The sequence below is a fragment of the Pteronotus mesoamericanus genome, unplaced genomic scaffold (genome assembly GCF_021234165.1).
Source record: "Pteronotus mesoamericanus isolate MK-2021 breed Mesoamerican mustached bat unplaced genomic scaffold, CSHL_Meso_final contig_164, whole genome shotgun sequence".
Taxonomy (NCBI): domain Eukaryota; kingdom Metazoa; phylum Chordata; class Mammalia; order Chiroptera; family Mormoopidae; genus Pteronotus; species Pteronotus mesoamericanus.
Genome location: NW_026555065.1, coordinates 29,150,204 through 29,177,553, shown reverse-complemented (window position 1 = coordinate 29,177,553; position 27,350 = coordinate 29,150,204). Strand labels below are relative to the sequence as shown.

General features: G+C 43.1%; 1 protein-coding gene across 1 annotated transcript in view; it reads right to left on the bottom strand.

Annotated features, from left to right (window-relative positions):
* The window catches only part of SCG5 (secretogranin V), a 56,965-nt gene that overhangs the window by 15,620 nt on the left and 13,995 nt on the right, over window positions 1–27,350 (bottom strand). The gene's annotated exons all lie outside the window — the stretch shown is intronic.

Here is a 27,350-nt window from a genome sequence, read left to right as displayed (position 1 = left end):
ATATATTGTTGCCACACATAGTGCATTATATACGTGATATGATATAAATATCAACACAGCATTATGGGAGCATAGAAAAGGGGAAGTTTCATTTGACTGATATGATGGGAAGGCTCCTTGGACCAGCTGGAACTTGAGTGGCACTGACTCCGATGGGTGGGGCTTGGGAAGCTGGGCATGGAGCTTGTGGGCTGGGCGAGGGGGGGTGAGGGGGAGAGAGAGGTGAGAACAGGCTGAATGACAACACATAGCCAAAAAAGAGGTAGGTAAGGAAAAAAGTCACTATTCTCCTGCCATTCTAGATCAACCACTTCAAATTTAGTATATTTACTTTAATCTTTTCTCTTCTGCATATCTCTTGTTGGTTCACTTTTCACTTAATATTAAAACACAGGCATCTTCTCATGTGGCTGTATGGTCTCTATGCCCATAATTATAAATGGCTCGTCGTTTCCTAGCCAGTGGCTGTACCATGGCATATTAATCATTCCCCTATGTGGGACATTTACTGTTTCCCAATTTACTGCTAGGCATTTAATTTTTTCCATAGTTTAGATTAATTTTCCTCAGGATAGTTTCCCACAAGTTAAATTACTAGGTCAAAGGCTATAAATATTTTTATGGCTCTTTATATTATATTGCCAGACTGTTCTCCCAAAAAGGAGGTACCAATTTATAACGAATCGACAACAAAATATGAGAAAATCGCTTTTACAACATCTTTACTAGCACTGGGTTTTATAAAAATAATTCTTATGTTTTCCTTGCTAATTTAAAGGCCCTTAGAAAAATTACTGTTTTATTTTGAATGTCTTTACCAGGTAAGTCAAATAGTTTTCCATGTGCTTATTTACTAGTTTTAATTTTTCTTGTGAGTTGTCTGTTCATGCTCTTGGAATTTTAATATTTCTATTATAAATTTGTATGAACATTTTATATAATAAAGATATCAGGCCATTGGATGTCACATTTCTTGCAAATGCTTTCCCATGTTGTCTGATTTTGAACTCTGGATATTATAATAATATTTTGTTAACATACGTTTTTAATATTTATGTAGTCAGATCTGTTGTTGTTATCCTCCTTCATGATTCCTTTTCATCCTTAGAAGTTTAGAAACCTACAAAATTGTTGTCCCTTCAGAAGTACTACCAACATTTGGATATTTCTTTTAGTTTATTTATTTTAAAAATTAATTCTTTGTTCCGTACGTTTTGTGTTTTAGTGCATGTAAAATAGTTAACCAATTATTCTACCAGGATTTGTTAAGTAATTCTGCCCTTCCCCATTTATTTCGTTCCTTCAACAAATATTCAAGTGCTCCACACATAGCAAAGCCTGCTCTGAGCACCAAGGCACAGCAGTAAGAACAATGGACACTGTGTAACTCACTTTACTTATTCATACAAATGCATATCAATTTCTGGATTCTTTCTTTTCCTGTAGCTTAATATCCTTTAAGGTCCAGGAACCTTACTTTTCCAGCACAAGAGCAGTTCATTTCTTGGAATGAATTCCTATTTATTAACTTCATTGGGACACGGAGGCCCCACACTCCCTGCTCCCTTAATGCACAATCATCCTGCACACAGACCCGGACAAAAGGACCCATCAAAATCCAACGGTGTGCATGAAATTAGAACCCAGGTCAGGTTAAATAACTCCACACTTCCATCTCCACCAGAAGGCTGGTCTTGGGAATTGTCTCGTTGTTTCATTCCAGTGGCTGGAGGAGGCTCCCTTCTCCGGGATGAGCAGGAGCACCGCCAGCTGTGCTTTCTGAAAGTTGCTTTTTTTCCTTTTTCTTTTTTGGCTGAACCAGCTTCACTTTGGATTGACACATATTTTTCTTCATAAATGTTAATGTATTTATTAGTAACATGGCAAGATCTTAGTGTCCTGAAAGTTACACTGTATCTCTGAAGTGACTTCGTGTCATTCTGTCTTAATTTATTATGTTTGATTAAAGTGTATCCTTAAAAGGGCAATCTTACTTCCTTTAATTCCAAATTCCTCTAGCCCCCAAATATATACAGCACTAAGTGGCTGGGTTGTTCTGTTTACATTTACATTATATTATCTCTCATTGCTTTGTGATGAGAAAGTAGCCAGCAAATTTTCTGCATTTAAAAAAGATGTTATTTTTGTAAATTTTCCATGTGGACATTTAAAATATGATGTATTTTACAGAGTCCATAAATGTCTAAATATAGTCAATTAGTCAGCATGCTTAATTATATTCTTTTATGTTCTTATTCACTCTTTATCTGTTTAAATTATCATAATCTGATGGCTATCTGTTAAAATCTATCAATATCGACCAAGAATTATCAATATCTACCAGGCACTGGTAGATAAGTGGAAACATCTAACAATCTGCACTTATCTACCAGTGCCTGTCAAACTCTATTTCTTACGGCTTTCACTTTAGCATTTTGATGCTCTGCTAGTTAACGTGGCCCAGAGTATAAATGTTTCCTTTTAACTGTAACTAGTTGGCAGTTAAGTAAAAATTGACTAATCATATTTTGTTTCATATTCCTCCTAATTAGCATAGCACTGTCTATCTGCTGTTTTGTGTTTGGTAAATCTTCGATCATCCTTTTCATCTTTCTGTATCTTTCTGGTGATTTGCCTGATTCACGTTGTGGCGGCTGCCTTCAGAGATCCTCTGGTGATTCATATTTATTATGCCACACTAACCCAAGACCTGGGAAGGGTTGGACAGATCAGCACACCTGGTATTGATCCATTTGAAGCTTTGAACAGTCTTGGCAAGATGGCCAGCACGGTGCTTGCCATAGGGCATGCTCTCTGGTGCGTCAATGCGTGTCTCAACTTTTGAAAACACCCCAGCCTTAAATGCCGGGAATTATCCAACTTGGCTCAAAGGAGAATACATGTCTTAATGCTCCATTAGTAATTAATGAAGGAAGCAAACACAGTTTCCTTTATGGAAGGCCTGCCAAGGCTCTGTTTACTTCTGTGCACCAGTGCCATTAAAATGAATGCAGCACTTGTTAGGAAGCAACAGATGTTTAGCACCAGGCAGATATGTTATAACACAGGCTCTTTAAAAACTACATTTTATGACATCGAATCAAGAAATACTCACTGAGGTAGGAACTGTGGGAGATGTGGAAGTGACAAATGCTATCTTTTGCTCCCCAGGACCTTGAATGTTATAGACAAGAAAAGTAACCACATAGAGAAAAGAATTTGATAATTATAATTAATTGATAAGTGCACTATCAATTATATATCAGAAAATTACATAGTTGAATACACAACCAAATGCTAGTTACCGGATTCACTATATTGTTTGGATTTGCTAACCTACTACACCCAAAACCAAGTCAACCAACATGTTATGATGCTATGGATGTTATTTGATCTATTTGTCCCAGTCTCAACCAAACATATATTTTTAAATTATTAATTTTTGTGTAAGTCTAAACAACATGTATTGAGAATATATCAAGACCTGGACTATGTGTTAGAGGGTCAATGATGAACGAGATGAATGTGGATCTTGCTCTCATAGTGTTTGGTCTACAGGGCATACAAAGGAACGAACACTTAAAATGCAAAGTTGTGATGCACTTATAATGCAACTGGGATCCAGCAAGATGTCATGGATATGTGGACGAGAAATGTCTAACCCAGATCTAAGACATGGAGGACTTCCTGCAAGAAGAAATAGGACTATGATTATGTTAGGTGCCATAGAAGCCATAAATGTGAAAGACATGATTCCTGCTCTCCAGTTGGTTCCTCATTCTCATTGGTTATTTCAGGCTAACAAACTAAGAAAATGGTATGTGATAAGGCATATTTTCCAGTATAATTCATTATGGTATAAGTTATATATGATGTCGAAATTCAGGAAAAAAAGAACCTGCCAGGGAGATTTCCATGGAAGAGGTGACACTTGAATAGAATCATCAAAGATAGAATCCATGCTTACAGGTGGCAAAGGAAAATCCACAACTGAAGGCACAGAGGTGGGTGTGAACATGGAATGTCTGAGCATCAGTGATGAGCACTGCTGGGGGAGGAGTTGGACAGGAGGGGAGAAGGCCAATCCAAGCAGAAAAGTATAGATTTATGCTCATCTAGTGATAAACAGCAACCAAAGTTCTCTGGGCAGGTGAGCAATGTAATAATTGGATGTTGTGTGGAACATTAATATAGCAAACGTTTATAGCTTTGTTTCTGTCCAGGGGTACACACCAGAATCACTTGTGGAGTTCTTGTTTGTTTGTTTTTTAATCTCAATGCTCCTGCTCTGAAACCAATATAGCCAAGTGTCCTTTTTAAGACTGCTACACAAAGATAGGTTAGAGGAAAGCTTGCTGGGAAGCTATTGCTGAAACTCAGGGGTGAAGAGACAAGGATTGGGGTTAGAGTGGCCACAACACGAGGAGAAATATTAGAGATTTCAAACAGTGCACAAGGGAGAAATGAGTCATGCATCCCTAAGGTTTGAGTTTCCCTCTTTTGGGAAAATAATGCCATTGGTAAAGATAGGACCTTTCACTACAGCTTTAAAAGTATTCCAGGCAATTAATTAATTCTACCCTGTAATGATGTTTTATTTATCTGTTTCCATCACAGCCATGCACTCCACAAATGTGTCTAGAATAAACAGAAAATATTTAATTCTTGCCAAACAAATTTTAGGCCTAGTTTTGTTTATATAAATTTGCTTTATATAATAAAATTGGTACCAGGCAGCTGTTTATTCCTAAGCTCCAGATATCACATTATTGGTGGGTCTTCTTCGCATTGTTTTGGCAATAAAGTGCCAGTCAGCTGTCATGTTCAGAGGCGGTGCAAGGCCGGGAGTGAAGAAGAAGGGGAAAGAGACCTGGGTTGGTCTGATCTGGGTTAGGACCCCAACATCTCCTTCTTGGCCTGTGTTGGAACACTTCCTAGAAACCTGCTGAGGCTCTTTTCCACATTTTGGAGTTTTTCTTCAACAGCTTTCCTCTCTTTTTGATGTTCCCATCCCCTGCTTTGTGCCTGGATCCTCCCTCCACTGTGTGGCAGTTTGGCTGGTGCTTGAGCCTCATTTCAGTCGGCTATCTGGTCAACCTCAACCCCGCCTTTCCACACTCATGGACTTGTCAGGGCATGGCTGCTCCCAGAAAGACTCCTGAGGACCTCTGCCTGGGGTTCAGTGCTTCCAATACTTCCTTATTTGGAAAAGGGCACTAACTTTTCTGGTTAATTAAAAACTCCTTTCAGTTTCAAGTCCATTTTCCTACCTTAGTGACTTTGACAATTGGTTGCCAATACCTTGTAAATGAAAATAGCAAATTGAACACATACTGATGCCCAAAATTTTACCTGGCTCTGAACAGTCATTTTAGTTGTTTAGCTGTAGAATAAATCTTTGATATAACACCTTATCCTGATGTCATTTGCCTCTCCTATATGTACTGCATGAAAAACGAAATCTGAGTGAACTGAGGTTTCCAATTAAAGTAACAGCTCACTTATTTCTTTACTGGAGAACATGGTTTTCAATGTAGTATCCAGATCACCGATGTACCCCCTTAAACATCCATATTCATTTATTTAACCACATCAAAGGAAAATTTCCACTATTAACTTTAAGTAAATAAACAGCAGATTTGGAATATGACTTTACCTCTTCTTAATAGTGTTGTAGCAGAGTGTTCTCACAGAACATTAAAATGTATACAGTGATACAACTGTATTAAAGGGACCCGGCTGCTATGGCTTTTAATGTTCTCTGCCTCTTCCTTCTGTGTAAGCTATTAATACTGATCATCCCAAATCCTTTCCATAATATAGTACATAGACAGATAGATAGATAGATAGATAGATAGATAGATAGATAGATAGATAGATAAAGAGTGGGCTGAGGCTTGTGAGCCCCATCTTCTAATTTGCTTTACCACACACATGAACCATATGAGGATCTTGTCATAATGCAGATTTAGTGAACAGGTGAGGGGTGGGCTTGAGACTCTGCATTTCTAACAAGCTCCCAGGTGATGCTGATGCTGTTGGTTCACAAACTACACTTATAGTAACAAGGGTCTGGAAAATGAGAGAGCCAGACTCATTGTCATGTTATATATACAATAAGATTAAGTTAGCTCTGAGAGAAACCTTGAAGTGACCATCTTGGTTCACAGAGTTTGTGACATCCAGTGTGGCTGCTGAGAAGCTTTTTAAAACTGCTTCACACCTGTTAGAATGGTTATTACTAACATGACAAGTAAAAATACAGGTTGGAGAGCTTGTGGAGAGAAAAGCATGCTCACTCACTGCTGGCAAGAATGTAAACTGGTACAGCCACTATGGAAAACAAAAGGAGATTCCTCAAAAATTAGGAATAGAGATAATATATGAGAGAACCTCCCAAATTTGAAAACATTTATTTGCAAAGATAGATGTACCCCTAAGTTCATTGCAGCATTATTCACAGTGCCCAAGACATAGAAACCACTGAAGTGTCCTTTGATAGATGATTAGGCAAAGAAGTTGTGGTACATATATACAATGGAATACTACTCAGCCAAAAAAAGCTGAAATACTACCATTTGTTACAACATGAATGGATCTTGAGAATATCATGCTAAGTGAAATAAGCCAGAAAGAAAAAAAGTCAAGAATCATATGATTTCACTCACATGTGGGATATAAAACTGAAAGCAACAAATGAACAAATAAGAAAAAGAAACAAACAAAACCTCATAGACAACAGTGTGGTGGTTACCAGAGAGAAGGGAGATGGGGGTTAGTAATGGATAAAGAGGTCAAATATATGGTGACAGAAGATTTGCCCTTGGGTGGTAAACACAATGCAATATACAGGTGTTATACCATAGAACTGTAGACTTGAAATCTATATAATCTTATTAACAAATGCACCCCAATCAATTTAATAAATTAAATAAATAAAAAGAAAGGTGATGCAAAAAAGAAATACCACTTGAGGTTTCAGAAAGAGAGCTGTAGCTACAGTTGAAATCATTTTATCTGAGGTTTTATTCTAATTAAAGAGGAACTCCATCACACTTCACAAGAAGAGGACCGCACAGCACCCTTTCTCATTCAGGCTAGTTCCGTGGGAATCGTAGGTGAAAACCTCCCGCAGTACAAGTGATGTCCTTGATAATCATGCAAGACTGGGGCTGGTGGAGGCAGTTTTGATAGAAGTAAAGGCAGGCTGGGAATGAAGAAAAAAATGGGGACAGCACCACTTCCCTCATTTTTGTAATATTATGGTTTCCAAAGTTTGAAAGTACTTTAATACCCTTATTAAAAATGCTTTACTGAGTTCAGTAGGACAAGAGTTACTATTCACAATTATAAGTGAAGAAAGTGCGATTTCCTGGGATTGTGTTACTTGCCTAAAGCCGCTCCGCAACTTGGTGAGACCAGGGATCCCAGCACAGTTTCCTCTCCAAGACGGCACCGGGAGCGCTCCCATGGGGCCGTGGGACACCCTTCCACGCCCTTTTCACTGGTTTCCCATCTTCCAATGACTCTACTGGTTCTAGTTCAAGAACAATTGTTGGCAGAATAACCTGTCAGAGTAATAGGGGCCCCTTATATTTTCTAGCTCATTGTGAGGATCCGAAGTGTCAGTGACCAGGCGTGGAGGGTGGGGACCATCACTCCACTCTAGCCAGGCACCACCAGTGGTCTGGGGGTGATGCTGCGACGGGGACGGGGCGCCAGCCATGGTCCTCGTGGCTGTGGTTCCTTTGTGTCTGGGTGGCAGCCTTACGCCAGAAGGTTTAGAGCAGCGATTTTCAACCTTTTTCATCTCGTGGCACACATAATTACTAAAACTCTGCAGCACACCAAAAAATATTCTATTTTTGGCCGGTCTGACAAACAATAGGTATAATTTCGATCCATTCACACTGGAGGCTATTATTGTGTTGTCTGTTGTCACTTTTTAATTTGGAAATCTAAAAGAAAAGAGGTCAGTGCCCCTTGACTAAATAGTCAGGCATTGCACATTTTAAAAATCCTCGCAGTGCATCATTCGACAATGGCTGGTTTAGGGCATCCAGACACAGCCCCTGCCCTGCAGACTCTGCCTCACAATCCGGCGATACCCTGACCAGCTCGCAGCCAGCAGTCTCATCCATACCCACCCCTGCGCACAGGCCTGCCGGGGCTGCCCGTGGAACCGTGCAAGGGGGCACCACAGCTGGGCAATAAAGGAGAATTGTGGCGGGGCAGCCTGGTGCCAAGGAGCCAGTCACCCAGCTCATAAAATGGGAGCTCCGTGAGGAGAGTCTGGCAGGGAATGGGACCACTCTCCTGAATACCAGCCATTCAGCTGAAGGGAAAGGATCCAGCAGTTTTCACTTATGTTACCACAAACAGCAGGCACTAAAAATACACTGTGGTCTGGGCCCTCATTCCCCCAGCACGTCTCGATACATCTTTTATAAAGTAATGGCCAGTTTTTCACTTTTTAACATCTGGGTGACCGAAGCAGTTGGATAGGTTATTCTACCTAAGGCTGCCCACCTTTGTGTTTTCCCCCATGGACTCCTGACAGGGAGCTGAAGGCGCAAAGGAGAGAGCACCTGAGGAAACAAGGGAAGAAGGCAGGGAGATGGAAGCTAGAGTGCAGCAGGCGAGGTGACTGACATCTGGTATCAGGGGCTGCACAACGGAGCCGGAAGGGGATGAGGGAGGGCACAGTCAGCTCGCAGCCCCTGGGGGGACATGAGAAACCCCAAGTCCCAGGAAATCCTGAGGACTTTACAGAAAAAGGTCTGGCTGGACCCAAAAGTTTTGGTTTTTTCCATGACTTGAGGTAAACACATAGACTTCTACAAAAAGTGCAATCACTTCTCAAAGGTCAGAGGACTAATCTGTGACTTTCTGTACAATCCATGCCTTGGGTTTCTCCTCCTTAGTATAACATTCAGGCAGTTTCACTAAATTATTGTCTGCCCTGGAGCAAAGAAGCAGGAGAAAGGGCTGCAGAAAGACAAACAAATCAGTCCTTAGTGTGTGTGCATGCGTGTGTGTGGGGGGGGACACCTGAAAGAAATGACCAGCCTAAGTGTGGGATTTTGAAATTTTAAATGTCTAATATCCATGTGTCTGCTTCCTTCAACCCAAGTAATTTAAATGAGCTAAAAAAGAAAAAAAGAAAAAGAATTTAGAGTACTTTCTCTACATGTCCATTCTCAAAATCAACTCTATGTATTAAGACCTGTTTTGCCTTCACTTCTGGTGAAAAGGAGAGTCCCAAAATTCAAACATAGTTATGAAAAGCAACTAATCTCCATTTACTGAGGACCCGTAGACAAGGGAAAACCTTTCATACACAAATCCCTTTTAAAACTTCCTATTGTTAGGGCTCTGGGTTCAAGTTTACATCCCAATCTCTTTGGACCTCAATTTCCATCTTTTTAACTTGGAGATAGTGTGCTTGTGGAAGGATCAAATAAAATTATATGTAAAATGCTCAGCTATGTATCCGGTGTGTATGTAGTAAGTACTCCACATATGTTAGCTGCCTTTATTATCCAATCAACATTTTCTAACAGCACAATTAACAGAGCCCAAATCAACAATCCCACGTATTTTTCATTTTGGTGTTCACAGTCCTGTGTTCGGATGGTGAACAACAGGGGCTCAAAATAGCTGAGTGTTTAATGAGCAGTAATGCCTCCTTCTCAACTTAGAATAATTAAATTAACACTTGACCTCATCCTACTCATTTTTTTCAGGGCAGGCATGCCCCCAGCCCCACCCAGGAGACATAACCCCTATCTCAAGGATCTGCCATCCAGTTACAGGGGACAAAACACATCCCCATCCACACATATCTGATGTACATGGCAGTGCAGCAGAAGAGCCCAGGAGCACTTTGGGGACAGAGAAATATGTGTCCTAGAATGAGAAAATGAGCATTATGGTGGCTTATAATTAGCAGCGCATGTTATGGCCTCAACTTTCCTCCTCCCTGGTAACAGAATTTAGTTGAAGCTGTTTAGAATGGCGAGCACTTGTGTTGCAATATCCACATTCTCTAAACCCATGACAAGTGACCCCAAAGCACACAGCATTTGGTAATTGAGAAAAACAAAGGAATGATTCTATCTTTGCTGAATTGGCTTATTCATTGATTTGCCCCAGGGAAGGGGGCTGGTCCAGATGGTTTGCTAGAGCCATCCTAATAACTCTGAGCGCAGCTTGGTCCCTCAGAGGGACTTCCCCACGAAGCCTGCATCATCGTCAAACATACCACACTTAGCAGGCCCCACACTATACATGCGGGACAGATTTGAATTGAGTTGAGCATGCTGGCAGAGAAGCAAAATAAAACTCATTGTTCAGATGTTTTGTCTTGAATGGTATTTGTTTTCATTCCTTCTCTTTCTTCTCCTTCCCTCCTTATACTAGGATCTGAAAAGCTCGGGGTCCTTTGGGACCAAAGGCAACATTATCATCATCTACTCCGAGGCACGCAAACAGCAAAGGCAGAGACTCAGAGACGCGCGCACTGCATTTGTAGCTTTCCCATCTACATGTGGTCCCAATTTAGGATCACAAGCAGGGTTGTTTATTTTAGGAAAGCTTTTTAGTTCAGTTTTAAGGTATTTTGCTTAAGCATTGCTTGCTTTTTCAAAATAAGAAAATGTGTATTTTTCCCCCAAAGTGGTGTTTGTTTTGGCTGTTTACTCATTTGCAAAAGTTCAAATTTTATTCTGTGAATTTAACTAATTTTCCTTCAGCCACCACAAGCCCCGCCCCTCCCCAACACATGCACACAAAACCCAAAATTAAAATAAAATGCATTAATTTGAAAATGAGGCAGTTTTAGGATGGCTGTGAATTTTGCAGGTTTTGAAAGTCATTTTACTAAGTAATTTACAATAGCACTTTCAGCCCCGTTATGTGCTGCTTGAAACAGCTTCTCCTCACCATCTGTATGGATGCCAAGTCGGTTTTTGGCATGAGGTTAAGGACCATTTGGGGTTCTTTAAAAACTTTATTCTATGATTCTTGCTGAAATTATGATTTAAATGTCAGTCAGAGTGGAGCTTAAGCTGAGGGTCAACTACCGTTGATAACATAATGCAGCATAAATCAAAATTTTGGTGGGGGTTGGGATTAGTTGAGGACAAGGACAAAACGGAGCAAAAGTCAAATGATACACTTGAGCCCTTCTAGCATCTAGTTCCACCTAGAATCCTGCTGCCTTTGGTTATTTAAAGCCCCAACTGCATCTTCTTTTCTGAAACATCATTTGCAGATGATTTCCTTTGCCAGTACCTGCACCCCACATCTCTGTCCTCAGAGCTACGACAAGTCCGGTGTGTCTTTCCTTTGGGTAAAGTTCTCAACAACATGATAATGTGTACTGACATGCGTACTCTGCTCCCATGACATAGAGAATTTCTGGGATAATTATTTTATTTTTAAATATCATTTTTAAGCTACTGATTGCATTCGGTACTATTTTGTATTAGTTTCTGGTGTCCAACGTAGTGGTTAGATAATCACAGAATGTACAAAGTGTAGAATAATGATTTTAAATTAAGGTAGTGCCTTCATGAACAGGGGTGCTAGGTCTCCTAGTGTACCAGCTAAAGAGACCAGCAGGCTGTGTGGAGTTCTGCGGTCAGAAGCGGGCAACGGCAATGACGATCCTGGTGCGCAGGCAGACACCAACATACGTAGGACATCAGAGCCCAAACCAGAGCCAAGTAAATGGGCAAGAAGTCCATGATTAGTGAACAAGTGTCCAGGGAGATAGCTTCCAACACAAAAGAAAATAATAAAGGAGACGTGCAGAAGCCTAGGAAATGGGGACGAAATGAATGGGTGGGCCGACAGATGGCATTGACACCAAGATAGCATGATAATGGAGGTGGTCTCTGACCAACTCAAAGCTCTTGGGTGGCTTCCCTGAAGGCTGCACTCTCACAGCCAGCCCGGGCGTTCCAGAGGGAGGAAGGAGGTCCGTGGGAACACAAGGCTGAGGAGGAGGTATGATCAAGGGCCATCAGAGGCCTTGATGGCCCCATTCTGGTGGTGCTGTGCCAGTCCAGGGTCCCTTTCTGTCGACTGGCTTGGTGTCAAGTCTCAGTTCGGACACTCTGTTCTGGGCAGGGGAGCAGCACCCTGGCCCGTACTGGGGGTACATGGATCGGGAATGTGATGACTTCACCTGGCAGTCCCTTCTACTTGTCTCTAGGTTAAGACAAGGGGACTGGACTCGGGTCAGGGATGGCCTTCTGGACCGTTCTCATTTGGCCTTACAAATTCATGCCTATATTAATTATCGATCCTCTACTTCCCTTTCTCCATTCAAACCTGCTGTAAACAAGGACACGTCTTTTATAAATAGCTAGCATAAGCGTTTGTTTTGGACAAACAGTGATCTCCTTGTAGGACATTCTTTTCTGTTTCTGGAAGTTATTACATATTTTTCCCCCTTCCTTCTCCTTTTTTTAAAATTCCGGCCTCGGGAGGGGAGGGCAGGTGATGTTTGGGGGAAGGAGGTTAGTTCAGACTAAATCCGCTACAAACCTCTGGTATAGTTTTTCTGGTCTGTAGTTTTCCAATCCCAGACAAATATTCCCAACTTCTTCCTTTCATATCCGTATAATCTCTGCCTGGGATTTTTGTTTTTTAATGGCGGCAACCTCCCCATACACCTTCAACCAAAATTTTAACTAGAACTTTTGATGACAAACAATGGTGGTTTGAGTACATTTCACAGCCTCTCTTTACTTGGAATAACATACAGCAAACTGTCTGATAGAAATGTAATGTGAGCACAGCATAAAGAATATAGTCAATAATGTAGTAACTATGTATGGTGGCAGATGGATACTAGACTTATCAGGGAGGAGGAATCATTTCATCATAAGTTATATGACTGTCCAATCACTATACTGTACACCTGAAACATAATATTGAATGTCAATTGTAATTGAAAAAGTAATTAAAATTTAAAAACAAATCAATAAATACTCCCCAAAAGAAATATAACGTGAGCCACACTAACAATTTTATTTTTTAAAGTTTTTTATTTTTCACTTACAGATGACATATATTAGTTTCAGGTGTACACCCCATCATATAACTTACTAAGTGATTATTCAGATACATCTCATACCCATCTCACACAATATATAGCTATTAGAATATTGGTGGCTATATTACTTATGCTGTACCTTTATCCCCATGACTATTTTGGAATGACCAGTTTGTACTTCTTAATCCTTTCACCTTTTTCACCCATGCCCCCAACACCCCTCCCATCTGGCAGCCATCAAAATGTTCTCTGTGTCTGAGTCTGTTTCTGTTCTCCTTGTTTGTTTATTTTGTTTTTTAGATTGAATTGATATGTATGTATTGCCATTTTATTGCTCATATTTTTATCTTTCTTCTTCTTTTCTTCTTCTTCCTCTTCCTCTCCTCCTTCTTCTTCTCCTCTCCCTTCTCCTCTCCTTCCCCTCCCCCTCCTCTTCCTCCTTCTTTTTCTTCTTAAAGAAGACTCTTCAACATCTCAGGCAATACTAGTTTGGTGGTAATGAATTTCTCTAGCTTTTTCTTGTCTGGCAAGCTCTTTAATGTCTTTCAGTTCTAAATGATAGCTTTGCTAAGTAGAGTAATCTTGGTTGTAGGTCCTTGCTTTCCATCGCTTAGAATATTTCTTGCCAATACCCTCTGGCCTGTAAAGTTTCTGTCGAGAAATCAGCTGATAGCCTTATGAGAGCTCCCTGGTAGGTAACTAACTGCTTTTCTCTTGCTGCTTTTAAGATTCTCTCTTTGCCTTTAACATTTGGCATTTTAATTATGATGTGTCTTGATGTGGGTGTGTTTGGGTTCATCTTGTTCAGGACTTTCTGTGCTTCCTGGACTTGTATGTCTATTTCCTTCAACAGGTGTTTTCCATTATTATTTTTTCAAATAGGTTTTCAATTTCTTGCTCTCCCTCTTCTCCTTCTAGCACCCTCATGGTGCAAATGTTAGTACAATTAAAATTGCCCCAGAGGCTCCCTACACTATCCTCATTTTTTTAAAATTCTTTTTCCTTTTTGCTGCTCTGATTGGGTGTTTTTTGCTTTCTTCTACTCCAAATCACTATTTTGATTCTTGGCTTCATCCATTCTACTATTGATTACCTGTAAATTATTCTTCATTTTGTTAAGTGTATTCTTCATTTCTGACTGGTTCTTTTTTATGGTTTCTATGTCCTTTTTACGCTATTGAAGTTCTCTCTAAGTTCATCTACTCTTTCCCTAAGTTCATTGAGCATCTTGTAACCAGTGATTTGAACTCTCCATCTAGTAGATTGTGTGTCTCCGTTTTGTTTAATTCTTTTTCTGCAGTTTTGTTCTGTTCTTTCATTTGGGACATTTCTTTGCCTTCTCATTTTGGTAGCTTCCCTGTGTTTGCTTCTGTGTATTTGATAGAACTGCTACATATCCCAGCCTTGGTAGAGTGGCCTAATGTAGTAGGTCTTCGGTAGGGTCCAGTGGCACAGCCTCCCTCTTTACCCAAGCTGTGCACTCCAGGTGTGCTCCCCGTGTGGCCTGTCTATGCCCTCTTGTAGTTGAGCGTTGATTGCTGTTGGCACGTCAATGAGAAAGATTCCCCTCCCCCAGTCAATTGGCTGTGTGGACTGGCTGTGACCACTGCAGAGGACTGGCTGTGCAGGGTCTTACCCTATGAAGCAGGACTTCGTTCAGCAGGGCTCTGTTGCCTGCTGAGTCCAACCTTTGAGTCATACAGATCATTTTAAATTGTCTAGTAGCTTCATTTCAAAAAATAAAAAGGAACAGGTAAAATTAAATTTAAGAGCTTATTTAATTTGTTCCAATATACTCAAATTTCAACATGCAATCAAGATAAAAAATGACTGATGAGATCTTTTGCATCCTTTTTATTCATACTGCCTTCAAAACCTGATGTGTAGTTTACAGTCAGAGCACATCAGCCACCTTCCCATGTTCAGCAGCCTCGTGTGGCTGGCCTCCATGTGGGACAGCTCGAGTGTACAGAGGTTCGGTGCAGCGGGCAGGAGTGCAGGCTCTGCAGTCCAAGAGCTAGAGTTTGCATCTTGGCTCCATCATACTAACTCTATGACATTATCTGTAAAACAGGATATGAGTAATGCCAATCTTAAGGGGTTGTTATGAGGACAAAATAAAATAAAATAGGCCTTGGAAGGCTTTTTGCATGGATTCTGGCAAACGTTAAGTAGCTGTCATTTTTCAATGCACAAGCTCTAGACTTATGTGACCCTGGACAAGTCGTCTTACCTCTTTGAATATTGGTTTCCTTCTCTTTAAAACGGGATGATAATAATGCTTCGTTGAGAAGATTAACTGGTACAAACATAGCACTTAATAAATGTTCATTTCTTTCCCCTTGGATTTAGGTGTCAATAAACAGAGGAATAGCCAAAGGACCAGCACAGTGGGAACAGGGGTAAACGGGCCTGGATAGTTGGCAAACAGGATGGTCACGAGGCATCTATGCCTCAGGCAGGAATCCGGATGGTTCCAACCTACCCCAGGCAGTTTGAGGAGTGCCTGTTAGGTGCATTTCTTTGGTAGTCCCTTTGCTAGAAGCTATATAACAGCAAGCAGTTTCCCTGACTCATGGGCTGATGAGGATGTATCTGCATCTTCCATGATATATCCCTACATATGGCTAATTCAACACACAGCCATTCAGTATTTAAAGCTACAGCAATAATTCACCTCCCTTGGTGTTGAGAAGGAGAAAAACAAACAAATTATTTGTTTGTTATAGAATTCAAAATCTCTAATGGTAATGGCCTTGACTGCTTTCCTACCCAGAGGTTTGTTTTTTCATATTTAATGGTTTGTACAAGACTTTGAGAGAGAAAACTTGAAAAGTTTAATTAAAACCATATCCTAAATATCCTTCAAATCCTCTGCATATTTGGTTATTTTTTCTTACGATTGATTTGTGAAGAGTTTTGGAATTACCAAGGAAGAGCTTATGGGGATGTTTGAAATCCCTGATTCAGACAGGGAGGGACACAAATGACAGGATTCCTTATGACGTCAGAGGTAACCGCCGCTCCTGGAACCGCCAGCGCGGGGCCCTTCGGCCTTACTGCAAGGAGGTGTTGTGAGCCCTCTGGAGGTTCTAACGCCCCCTGCACGATAACATCCCAGGAGGCTCATTCCCAAATGACAGTGCAACTGCCGGGAGAAACAAAGTGGGTGGGGGTGACACCGAGGACGCAGCCACTTCTTCCACCAATGAAAAGGGATTTTTTTCTTAAGTCCTCACCCAAGGATATGCATATTGATTTTAGAGAGACAGGAAGAGGGGAAGAGAAACAGAAAAACACTGATGTGAGAAACATCAATTGTTTGCCTCCCACATGCACCCTGGCTGGGGATCGAACCTGCAACCTTTTGGTGTACGGGCCTACGCTCCAACCAACTGAGCCACCTGGCCAGGGCAGAAAGGGAAATTTTGATAAGACGCAAAGCAGTACTTGGTTTTACCTAAAGAGACTTGTGACCTCACAGTTCTGACTCCTCACTCTCCCACAGGAATTCAATAAAACTAAATGTACCAATAAAAAAACATAACGAACAGCAAAACACCCTGCACTAAGCTAGATCTATCTCTATCTCCATGTTATCTTCCAGAAAGTGGCAGAAACCTGGCTTTGTTTGTGGTTAAATACAGGAGTAAATGCTAATGTGATGGTTTAAATAAACAGGGTGGAATAAAGATGCTGTCTTACCAAAATGGAAATAAAATAAATTTCTTGAGAATATGCATAGAGACTACTCACATTATTCTAATGATTTCAGGGGCATTAGGCACATTTTATGGAAAGGTGGCCCTGATGAATAAATGTACTTTTAGTTCATTTCAAAGCAGTGATTTGAGACTTAAAGGACTTGGGGGAGGTAGGAGGGGCATAACCACAAAAATATTACTTAAACCTTGAAAATATTTTCATCCAGAAATCCCAAAGGGTCTTACTTATTTGATGTTCATTATCCATGTGACAGAGGAAGAAGAATGACTGGGAGAAAGAAGAGTATCTGAGACCAAAACTGGAGAGACGTGTAAAGGCCGGGCTCGCTGAGCCATCACTGGCCCAGACCGGAGTTGGGGACGATGACTGGTATCAGTACCCATTACTATGCATTCGAACCTCATCTCCTAAATTAAGTCATTGTGTCCTTACCTCTCTGTGCCTCCCCCAGGGTTCTGTACACGGAGCAGGTACTCAATATGTATTTGTTTATAGAACGGCTTCCATTCCGTGCAACTGGTGATGACTAAATGTTCTCGGCAGGACACATTATTTATACAAATAAAATCATCTAGCAGAACACACATGACTAGGACTCTTGCTATGACTGTTCCTAGAGGTAGATTTACAGCAAAGTGAATGGAGCTTAAGATTCAGGGCCTCTCATTTGCATAGATCGCTTCCAAGGCCCTGGATCTAGTTTTGTATTTGTGATTTTGTATTCTTCTTCTTAAAGAGGGTTTCAAAATTGCACACGCTTCAGGCCTCACAGAATTTGGTTCTTCTCTGGGCTGTTCCGAAAAGCCATCCATAAATGCAACCTTGGAGATTTCATCTGTCATTACTTTAACTCCTACTTAACCAAAGCAAATATAAATCAACTAGCTCGGTAACCACGGACAAATAGGCCTGTGTTTCCTTGCTTCTGAAAATGAAAGGCGATTGGCTGTGATTCTGCCGGTCCCAAAAGAGAGAGCTGTGGAAAAGTGGGCAGAGTGGAAGAGAGGAGGCAAACAATCTGACCCCCAGCCCTCCTCCTGACTGCATTACCAACAGCTGGTACATGACCTTCTGTGAGAAACTTCACCTCTCGGAACCACAATCTTCTCTTCTAGGAAATGAGGCAGGTAGGCAAGATGCTGTCTAAAGTGCCATCTTATCTGTAATTCCAACATCCTGATTTGTGCAGTGTGCCACATCTCACACAAACTCTCAGCGGGTGCTCACAGAGCCCTAGGGAGTATTTACTGGAATCTTCTGGCAAGTAACAGCCTTCTATCTAACTCAGTGTTCTTCCTGTTATACCACATTGCAGAGACTTGCCAGCTGAAGAGTAAATAGGGCTGATGTCATTGGTTTTGATGGCTTTCAAATATGCACCGCTGTCATGCTGAGTCAAAGATGACACTGTGACAAGAACCAGCATCGTAGCGTGTCCATGTGGCAAAGGATGAAGGGGGCTCCTCTCCCACGGGGGCCATACAGCCAGTCTCCGGGAAAGGCAGCTTCTTCTCTCGCTTACATTCAAAACCAGGCTGGCTTTTCTCCATGTCTTGACGGCCTATTGCCGTCAGTGAGAAAAAGATTAGAAATCCCTGGGGCACTGGTAAACAGTCCTAAGCAGCAACTCTCCAGAAATACCAAATTTAAATTCCCGGAGACATGGGGGGCGAGGAATATTTAATTCTGAAAGCTTCCCAGGTGATTCTGATTATCTGTCAGATCAGATCATGGCTGTTCCAGGTAGTTTTCTCCGTCCTGACAAGCCTGGAAACGCGAAAGCCGGTGAAATAGTCTATCCAGCTGCCCCGATGCCTCCTGCCACAAAGGAAACTGGGGCGGCGCTGGCCCAGCAAGGGACAACCAGAAGGCGGCCCTATCACAAAAGCCCACCTGCCGTATGACTCCCTTCATGCGAAATGTCCAGAGCAGGCAAAGTCATTGTGAAAGATAGGAAATTAGTGTTGTCAGGGTCTGAGGAAGGATTTGGGGGTGGGGTGAGGGGAAGAGATGAGAGTGGTGACCGTTAAGGGAAATGGTGTTTCTTTGGGGGGGGTGATAAAAATGTTATCAAATTGATTGTGATGATACGAATACAATAAAAACATTAAATTTTATACTTTAAGTGTGTAGTATGTGAATTATATTTTAATAAGACTATTGTATATAAAATATATATTATATATATATTTTGAAACCAGCCCTAACCTTCCCTTCCCTTACACACACACACACACACACACACACACACACACACACACACACGCCCCATGCCAATTTGTGATCAATGACAGGTCAATTACAAATTCGCAACTAGTAAAAGTCCTATATGTGTGGCTGGCACTCAGCCTCCTTAACCCCTCACCTTATGACCACTAATAGCCTTCCCCAGCCCTGGGAGACTAGAGAAACCAATTCATCCTGAGCTGGTGGCACCACCTGGTGGCCATCCTGGGAAATTCCTGACGAGATCTCTGCACAATCTCTATCACTGTCCGTGGACCTCATGCATGCACAAGCCCTTCTTCCCTCTGATCTTTGTCCTACTTCAGGGTTCAGTTAATTCTAGTTTAGGTAAGCTCCAATTTATACACAAGCATTCCCTTCTACTTCTTCCTCCTAACTCTTGCCAAGGGTCTCCCTCTACTGCTGCTAAAAAGCTTAAGAAACTTCAGTTATGAGTTTGTTCTGTGGGAAAAAAAAAGTAGTAAATCATAAAGCAGGTAGACACAATTAGAGATACTAAAAAGGCACTCCATCTCGTTAACAAGTATTTTGGAGAATCAGAAAGGCAAATAAGTAGATAATAGATGGAAAGATGGTGAGTCATGTTGGCAATCAAATTAAAACTATGAGATGCGATGTATGTCTGTTAGATTTCTTACAAGGTGATACTCATAATTAGCAGGAGAGACAAGACTGCCATGAACAAACAGATGGCGAGAGAGCAGCCCCATAACTGCAACGTTTACAGAAAGCAACACGGCAGACAGACTGCAGGAAATGGAGCCTAGACATCTACATGGAGCTCAAGCCAGTTTTTGTTTGTTTGTTTGTTTGTTTGTTTGTTTTGTAGATACATACACCCTAGAGAATTGTCAGGAGTCCACACAAAGATTTATGTGCAGACAGGCTCACAGAAGCAATGTCTACGATGGGGACAAACTGGAAAAACTCTAAATGTCCAAACTTTGGGGAACACTTAATTGAACTGTGGCACAAACAGATGATTGGATATAATGCAGTTACTAAAAGCAACAGTGATTTTCTATGATATATGAAAATGCTCTTGATATAATAGTAAGTATAAAAATTCAGATACAAATATTTATAGTATGATCGAAAAAGCTACGTATATACACAGGAAAAGACACTAGAAGGAAACACACCAAATGTTGAACGTGGCTATCTCTGGATGATGAGATTATAAACAATTTATTTTCCAAATACTCCATATGGTCTTCATTACTTTATAATGATAATAATCCTGTAAGCATAAGTAATCCACACTACCTATCATTTTTTTACTGATAACCTCATATTTCCTTCTGAACGTGCAGTGGCCGGGAAAAGATAAGCTTGCAGAGCAGTGGTTTTCCACAGCGGGCAATGCTGACTCGCAGAGGACATTTGGCAGTGTCTGGAGACATTTCTGGTTGTCACAAGTAGGGGGAGTCTCCTGGTGTGTAGTGGCAGAGGCCAGGGATGCACCCTCCACAACGGAGAATTCTCCAGCTCAGTGTCAAGAGCGCTGAGAGTGAAAACCTTGCTCTAGAGTCAAACATACAATTGGAATCCAGATCCCATCCCCCCAGCTGGTCCATCCTGGGCCTCACCTTTCCCTTGTAAAAGGGAATGATCCCACAGCATTTCTCAGGACAAAATAACGATCTACATAGAGTCTGGCACATAGTATTTACAAAATCAATATTAGTTCCCTTCCCCTAGGACCATATTTAAAGAAAGAACGCTATTATTCATTTTTGTGGGGTTTTTTTCTTTTGGTAGGTGTTATAAAGTACTTTTTACTAATCTTTTAATTACTTCTCAATTATTCATTTCAAACATAATCTCGGAGTCAAGTAAGCTTTGATGTGCTCTCCCCAGATTGTAGAACTTTAATATTCAGTTTGATAGGATGAAAAATTAAATTTGGGCCTACAAAATGGATTTGGGTGGTGATAATCCAAAATTCATAGAGACAAATGTTTCCGAAGTATTGGGCTAACACGGGTGAGAAGCTGACCTGTCCCGACGTCACCCAGCTGGGTCCGCCCTGCAGCTGAAAGGCCGAGCCTGGAGGGGGCGCAGCGAACCCGAGGACACGCAAGTAGATGTTGTGCGGTCATCTCTCTCTAGCGACCAAGGCTACAGGTGAACGATTTGGGGCTCATCCATCCAACTGAGTTTCTCACACTTTCCCCCTCCACTGAATGGTTCAAGCTCTATTTATAAATTTGCTCATAGAAATGAATAATGATCTAGAGAGAGCAAAACTCTAGACCCAAGGTGTCCCCGTTCCTGACTGCTTCTACATCAAAACAGTGTTGGTACGACCTGCCGCGGTGGGACCTCCCACCAGTGGCCTCTCAGCTCCGTTGCTAAATTGGAGGGAGGCTGGCAGTCGTTCGTGCACTGTCACGGAGGGAGAGGGAGGTGATGCGACTTGCCTTGGAGCGTGGATGGACACGCTGAGGCAGGGTCAGGAGGCGCGCTTCCAGAACGCTGCATGGGCACTTAACCGCAGTCACAGCCATGGATCCCCTGAGCTGGGAGCCAGCTGACCACTCCCTCCAGTAGGCACTTCCCTGCCCACAGCCCAGACCCATAGGCACCAAAACTGCCTGTAAAAAGCTAGAAGTGCTTCCAGGCTCCAGGGTGCTGTATACGGACCTAGTTACATGAGAGCCGACTGCCAAAAACTCTCTTCATGGACCATGCATGCAAAAAAAGAAAATCCTTTTGATATTAGAATAATGCATCATTTACTGTCAGGATAACTCCTGACCACCCCCCACCCCCGCCCCACCCCTTCCCTTCAGAAACATTTTCAGGCCTGCAGGGTGGCCATATTTTTGCACACTCCAGAGACCAAGGACTATTCAGAGTCTGGAAAAACTGAACATCATAGCTGAAGGAGATACATATATTTATGTTTTAAGGAAAGAAAGCAAGGGAGAGGAGAAGAGACCCCCGGGTTCAGTTCAGGAGACAGGTGTCTTCGGTAGTTTATGGCAAAGGAATCCTCCCCAGCAAGCCCATCATTCCTGCTGCTTGGGAGGAAAATGTTAGTCACCGCATCTGTCCAAACTGTGCAGGACTTGTGGACACAGGCCTGAAGAGCTGTTACACCACAAAGATGGCATCAGGAAGGTCCCCTGGGCCACTGCAGAGCAGGCCAGTCACCTGGATAACGCACCTAAGCCACAATCTCTCTTGTAGAAAGACTGACGGGCTGCTGGGGGAGATGACCAGCAGAGATGAGTTGCCATGAGTCCCCACTGGAAGGGCCATCACCATGGCCATTTAGGACCCAGGCCAAATGCCAGGTGACAACTGCTCTTCCCACTGCATGGGGCACTGGCCCCACTGTACACCCAGGTACAGTGGGCACAGCTGTGAGAGGTCGGTGTCCAGTCCTCTGGGAACTTACCACCAAATGGGTGCAAGTGAACAGCCACATTCTGTCTCGATGTCCGTAAATGCTGAGTGACTGAAAAAATACCCACCTCCTCCATCCCTGAGACCCCACGGGGGCTGGCACCACATGTGCGTGCATTTGCACAACACAAAAAGACATACCCAGCGCACCCTGCCGCCCAGTACCACCAGCTCCACCGCTGCCCCACGGAGGGCGCCTCCAGGTCTGGGACAGCCTTTTAGTGTGAAGGACGAGACAGGCCGCGGAGGCCGCGGCTTCCCTGGGGGAGCTGAGGGCTCCGAGCAAAACAGGCCACGTGCTCCTGTGCCCAGACGCTTTTAAGTAGAGAAACCTCCCGACATCCTTCAAAGTGTCCACCTTCCTTGCTGCCACTGCCCCTCCCCTTCGCCAACCTACACTCAACACACACTGGCTCAAACGTATATTTCTTCCCACTTCTTCCTGTCTGAACGTGAGTCCCCATAATCCACATCCTACTTCTCCTCAAGGAAGTTCAGTTCAAGTACTGTGATGTCTTTTCTCGGGGGCCAACGTCTTGCCCCCTTCCAGAACTCCTTTGGTGGTGACTGACCCACATCCTGAGCTCTCAGGTTCTATCCCAACGTGTTCCAGAGATGCGTTTCAGTATCTGTGGCCCTTTCTCTCCCCTAGACTTCAGCTTCCTTAAACAAGGGCTGCAAGTCACAGTAAGAAAAAACAGGCCCTGCTCCCCCTGTGCAGCTCTCTCAGGAGCAGCTGGCACCATAGCTGACCCGCCCCCTGGAGTGAGGCGGTGCTCATCATTCCCGATCTCTCTGTGCAGTGTTATTTTCACACCCCTGGACGCCTCTAGACTGAAGCACCAACGGAAAACGCAGCCAGGGAATGGGGGAGCGAGGGGAGCGGCAGTCTCATCCTGCTCCACCTCTGATTTTCTGCAAAACTACTTAATTCCTTTGGTCAGGGTTTGACCTTTACTAACAGGTTACACAAAGAGAATGCCTGGCTCTTACCTACTTTAAAAAGACCCTATGTAAGTAAATTAAATGCATGCTTATTAGTTGTAAAAGGCATCAAGGACACAGTTCCTGGCACATAGTAGGCATTCAGTAATTACCTACTGAGTGCATGAAAATGGAAATGTGTTAGATGGCGTTTTGACAGCACACACAGCTCAGGGGAAGTGAGTGGATCACATCTTGCAAGACGCGCCAGCCCGAGCACAGCCTGCTCTCTGCTCTCACACCCCCGAGAGCGCCCTTTCCAGCCCCTCTGCACACCTGTCTCACCCCGCTCTCTCTCTCACGTCCACATGAGCATGCTTCCCTCTGGCTTCCCTTGACTAGTCTTCTTGACTTTAAAGATGCTTCCATAACCTATTTCATGGCAAATCACCACATTTACTTAGCTGCAAGGACAACAAATAAAACAAGGAACTGCCTTTTGACCCAGCAATTCCACTGCTGGGATTATACCCTATGCATCCTACAACAGCAATTCAAAAGGACCAATGCACCCCAGTGTCCATAGCAGCATTATTTACCATAGCCAAGCGCTGGAAACAGCCTAAGTGCCCGTGAGTAAGTGAGTGGACCAAAATATTATGGCACATTCACACAATGGAATATTATGCAGCAGAAAGAGAGAAGGAACTCCTTCCCTTCATGACAGCATGGATAGAACTGGAGAGCATTATGCTAATTGAAATAAGCCAGGTGGTGAAAGACAAATACCATGTGATCTTACTGGTAAGTGGAACCTACCTAATCATCAAAACAAACAAACAAACAAAATAGAACCAGAGACATGGAAATAAAGAACAAACTGACAGTGACCAGAAAGGGGTGGGAGGGGGATAATGGGGGAAAGAAGGGGAAGGAATAGTCAAGGAACATGTATAAAGGACCCACGGACAAGGCCAATGGGTGGGGGGAGGATTGACTGAGGTGGGGAGTGGGAAGGGCAGGTGAGAGTAATGGGGGGAAAATGGGGACAACTGTAATTGAGCAACAATAAAAAAAACAGAAGACGGCACAGTTTGGAAAAGCTGCTCTTTCCCAGGTTGTGCGGGAAGCGTCCATCATCACGACAGGTGCACGTTCCCGACGCGCGGGGTCAACACCGATGGGAGCAGAGCGCCTCCTGAGGCCAGGAGCGAAGACGGATCCTGTAAAGCTGACCATGCAACTACTGGGGGCAGTTTTCTGAGGCCAAGCCTAGGAGGACACGGGCACAGGGAACGGAGACTGTGACAACCTTCCAGCCGTGAAGCCATGGAGGCCCGGGAAGACGCGCTGGGGTGAGACAAGCAATGACGGCAGAATGATGCTGCGCATCTGTGTGACATTGGAGATTGTCTCGAACACTTGGATATACAGGGAGGGACAAAAGGAGGTTTACAGTTGTTCATAAGGAAAATAATACAATAGTTAATAAACAATAATACAAGAATAAACTCTGTTTCATGTACTCATAACCCACCTGCACACTCCTCAGCCACTCTCTCACCACTGTGGGACGGACTGCACCACTCACATCCATTTTCAGATGGGAAATATGAACTTCACAGAGTCTAAGGGATCTGTTCAGTGCCGCATGATGGGGCTGAGCCAAGATTAGAGCACCTGGCCACCTGCCTCGTGTCCTTCCTGCTGCTACTCAGCGACCCCCTCCCCACCTCAGGCCCCATCTGCTGCCCTGGTCCCATGGCGCACCACAGGCCAAAGAGCACTCTTAGTTTTCATTGCGGTGCCAAGCCGGGGTCTGCTAAGCCCTTCCCACCTGCCTCAAGAGCTTTCCTTACGAACCTTGGTGTCCAAGGTATTTGCACCAATTTGTTCCAAGAGGACAGTTTGACAGAAAATTGGCCTCCTGACGTGTCCTTCATGTCCCTAATACACCATCTGCCCAAATCCACAAGTGGTTTACCATGACTCCCAGCATCATGGTGGCTTCTCAGCTAAATCTTACAGAAGTATACAAGTCTACGGGGATAGAAGACAGCTTGTCAGAGAGATGCGTTCAAACCTAACCCAGCTGTTTGCCAGCCAACTTGTAAAGCGCAAGCCGTGTGATGTGGGCAACTTTAAACTCAAAAATAAAAAACTTATAAAGTTTACATCAAATGAGATAGGGTATGGGAAAGAATTTTTGCAAACCACCAAATATCGTATAAAATTTAGCTACCACTACCCCATTCCTGCATGGGTACGATGCACTTTGTCAATTAGCTGTTGAAAATTGTTCACTGTGGCTTCCGCAGGGACTCTGCACGCTTCCTGTTGCTTCACCCTTTTTCCAGATGGCAGGTCTCGATGCCGTGAAGCAAAGTCCCGGCTTGAACCTGCTCTGGGCTTCAGATAGGACAGATTGTACAGCCTGGGGAGGACCCCTGTCAGAACCTGTTTGCATTAGGAACTGAGATGCCTCCTGAGGAAAAGCTCCCAGGAAAGATGAGAGGAGTCTGGCTTGTTCAGCCTGAGGAGGGGTAAACCATGCCTTCCTGGGCAATGGCAGGGAGAGCTTTTTAGCTCCTGTGGTGCTTGATGTTTAGATTTGTCCTTTATGTCCAGCCATTCATGGGAATCCCATGGAAAGCACAAGGCAGGGATGGAGGGTTTGTTGGGAACAGTGAGAAATGAAATGGAAAGCTCTGTTTTCGTAAAAACTCTCTAGGATTTAGGGGCACAAGTTACACTGAAGGACCTCCCCTGCCCTCACCCCCAACACTTTACAACAGAACTCCCTGGGGCTGGCCCTGGCCAGGTAGCCCATTTGGTTAGAGCATCATCCTGATACACCAAGGTTGTGGGTTCCATGCCCGGTCAGGGTATGTACAAGAATCAACCAATGAATGCGTACATTTCTCTCTCTCACACACACACACTCTCACTCTCTGTCTCTGTTTCATCCTTCCCCCGACCCCTCTAAAATCAATAAATTAGAAAACAATTTTTTAAAAAAGAACTTCCTGGGCTGCAATAGTTTAGTGGAAGGAGGACAAGGTGGTACCCAGCTAAATGGAGCAGAAAAAGAAAAAAGGGGAAAGGGGGAAGTGCCCCGAGGGAGCCAACCGACTCACTGCGTTCAGGGTCATGCATGGGGGTGTGTTCCGGGGTCTCTGGGAACTGTCAGGGCACTTCCTAGGAAGCCGAGGTCCTGAGTGAGCAGTTGTAAGAAAGGCCAGTGAATTTTGGATTATTAAGGTTAAAATGCTCCAGTAAAGTATGGCATAGAGAATGTAGTCAGTAACATTGTAATAACTATGCAGGTGCAGGGGTGTCCAACCTGCGGCCTGTGGGCTGCACACGGCCCAGAGTGGCTATGGAGGCAGCCCCACACAAAATTGTAGATTTACTTAAAACCTTTTTTTTGCTCATCAGTTTTCATTAGTGTTTGCGTATTTAATGTGAGGCCTAAGACAACTCTTCTTCCAGTGTGGCACATTGACGCCAAAAGGTTGGACACCCCTTGATGACAGGGTGTCAGATGGGTACTAGACTGACTGGGGTGATCACTTCAGAAGTTCTATAAATGTCTAATTAGTTTGTTGTGCACCGGAAACTAATGTAATATTGTATGGCAACTGGAATTGAAAACTAATTTTTTTAAATTAGAAGATAAAATAAGCGAAAAGAATAAAGTAAAATAAAATAAAATAAAATAAAATAAAATAAAATGCTCCAAATGTACTTACTGGTTGTATTACACGCTGGATGACCTTGGCTGAAACAATACTAGTCTCACTTGGCTGAAACAATACTAGTCTCACTTGACCTTGGCTGAAACAATACTAGTCTCAAAGGTCAATGTTATTTCGACAAATATTTAGTGAGTGTCTCTTTTGTGCCTGGCCCTGTCGAGGTACTGATGACAAAGCAAGGCAGGCATTGTCTCTGCTCCGGAGGATCCTACCAC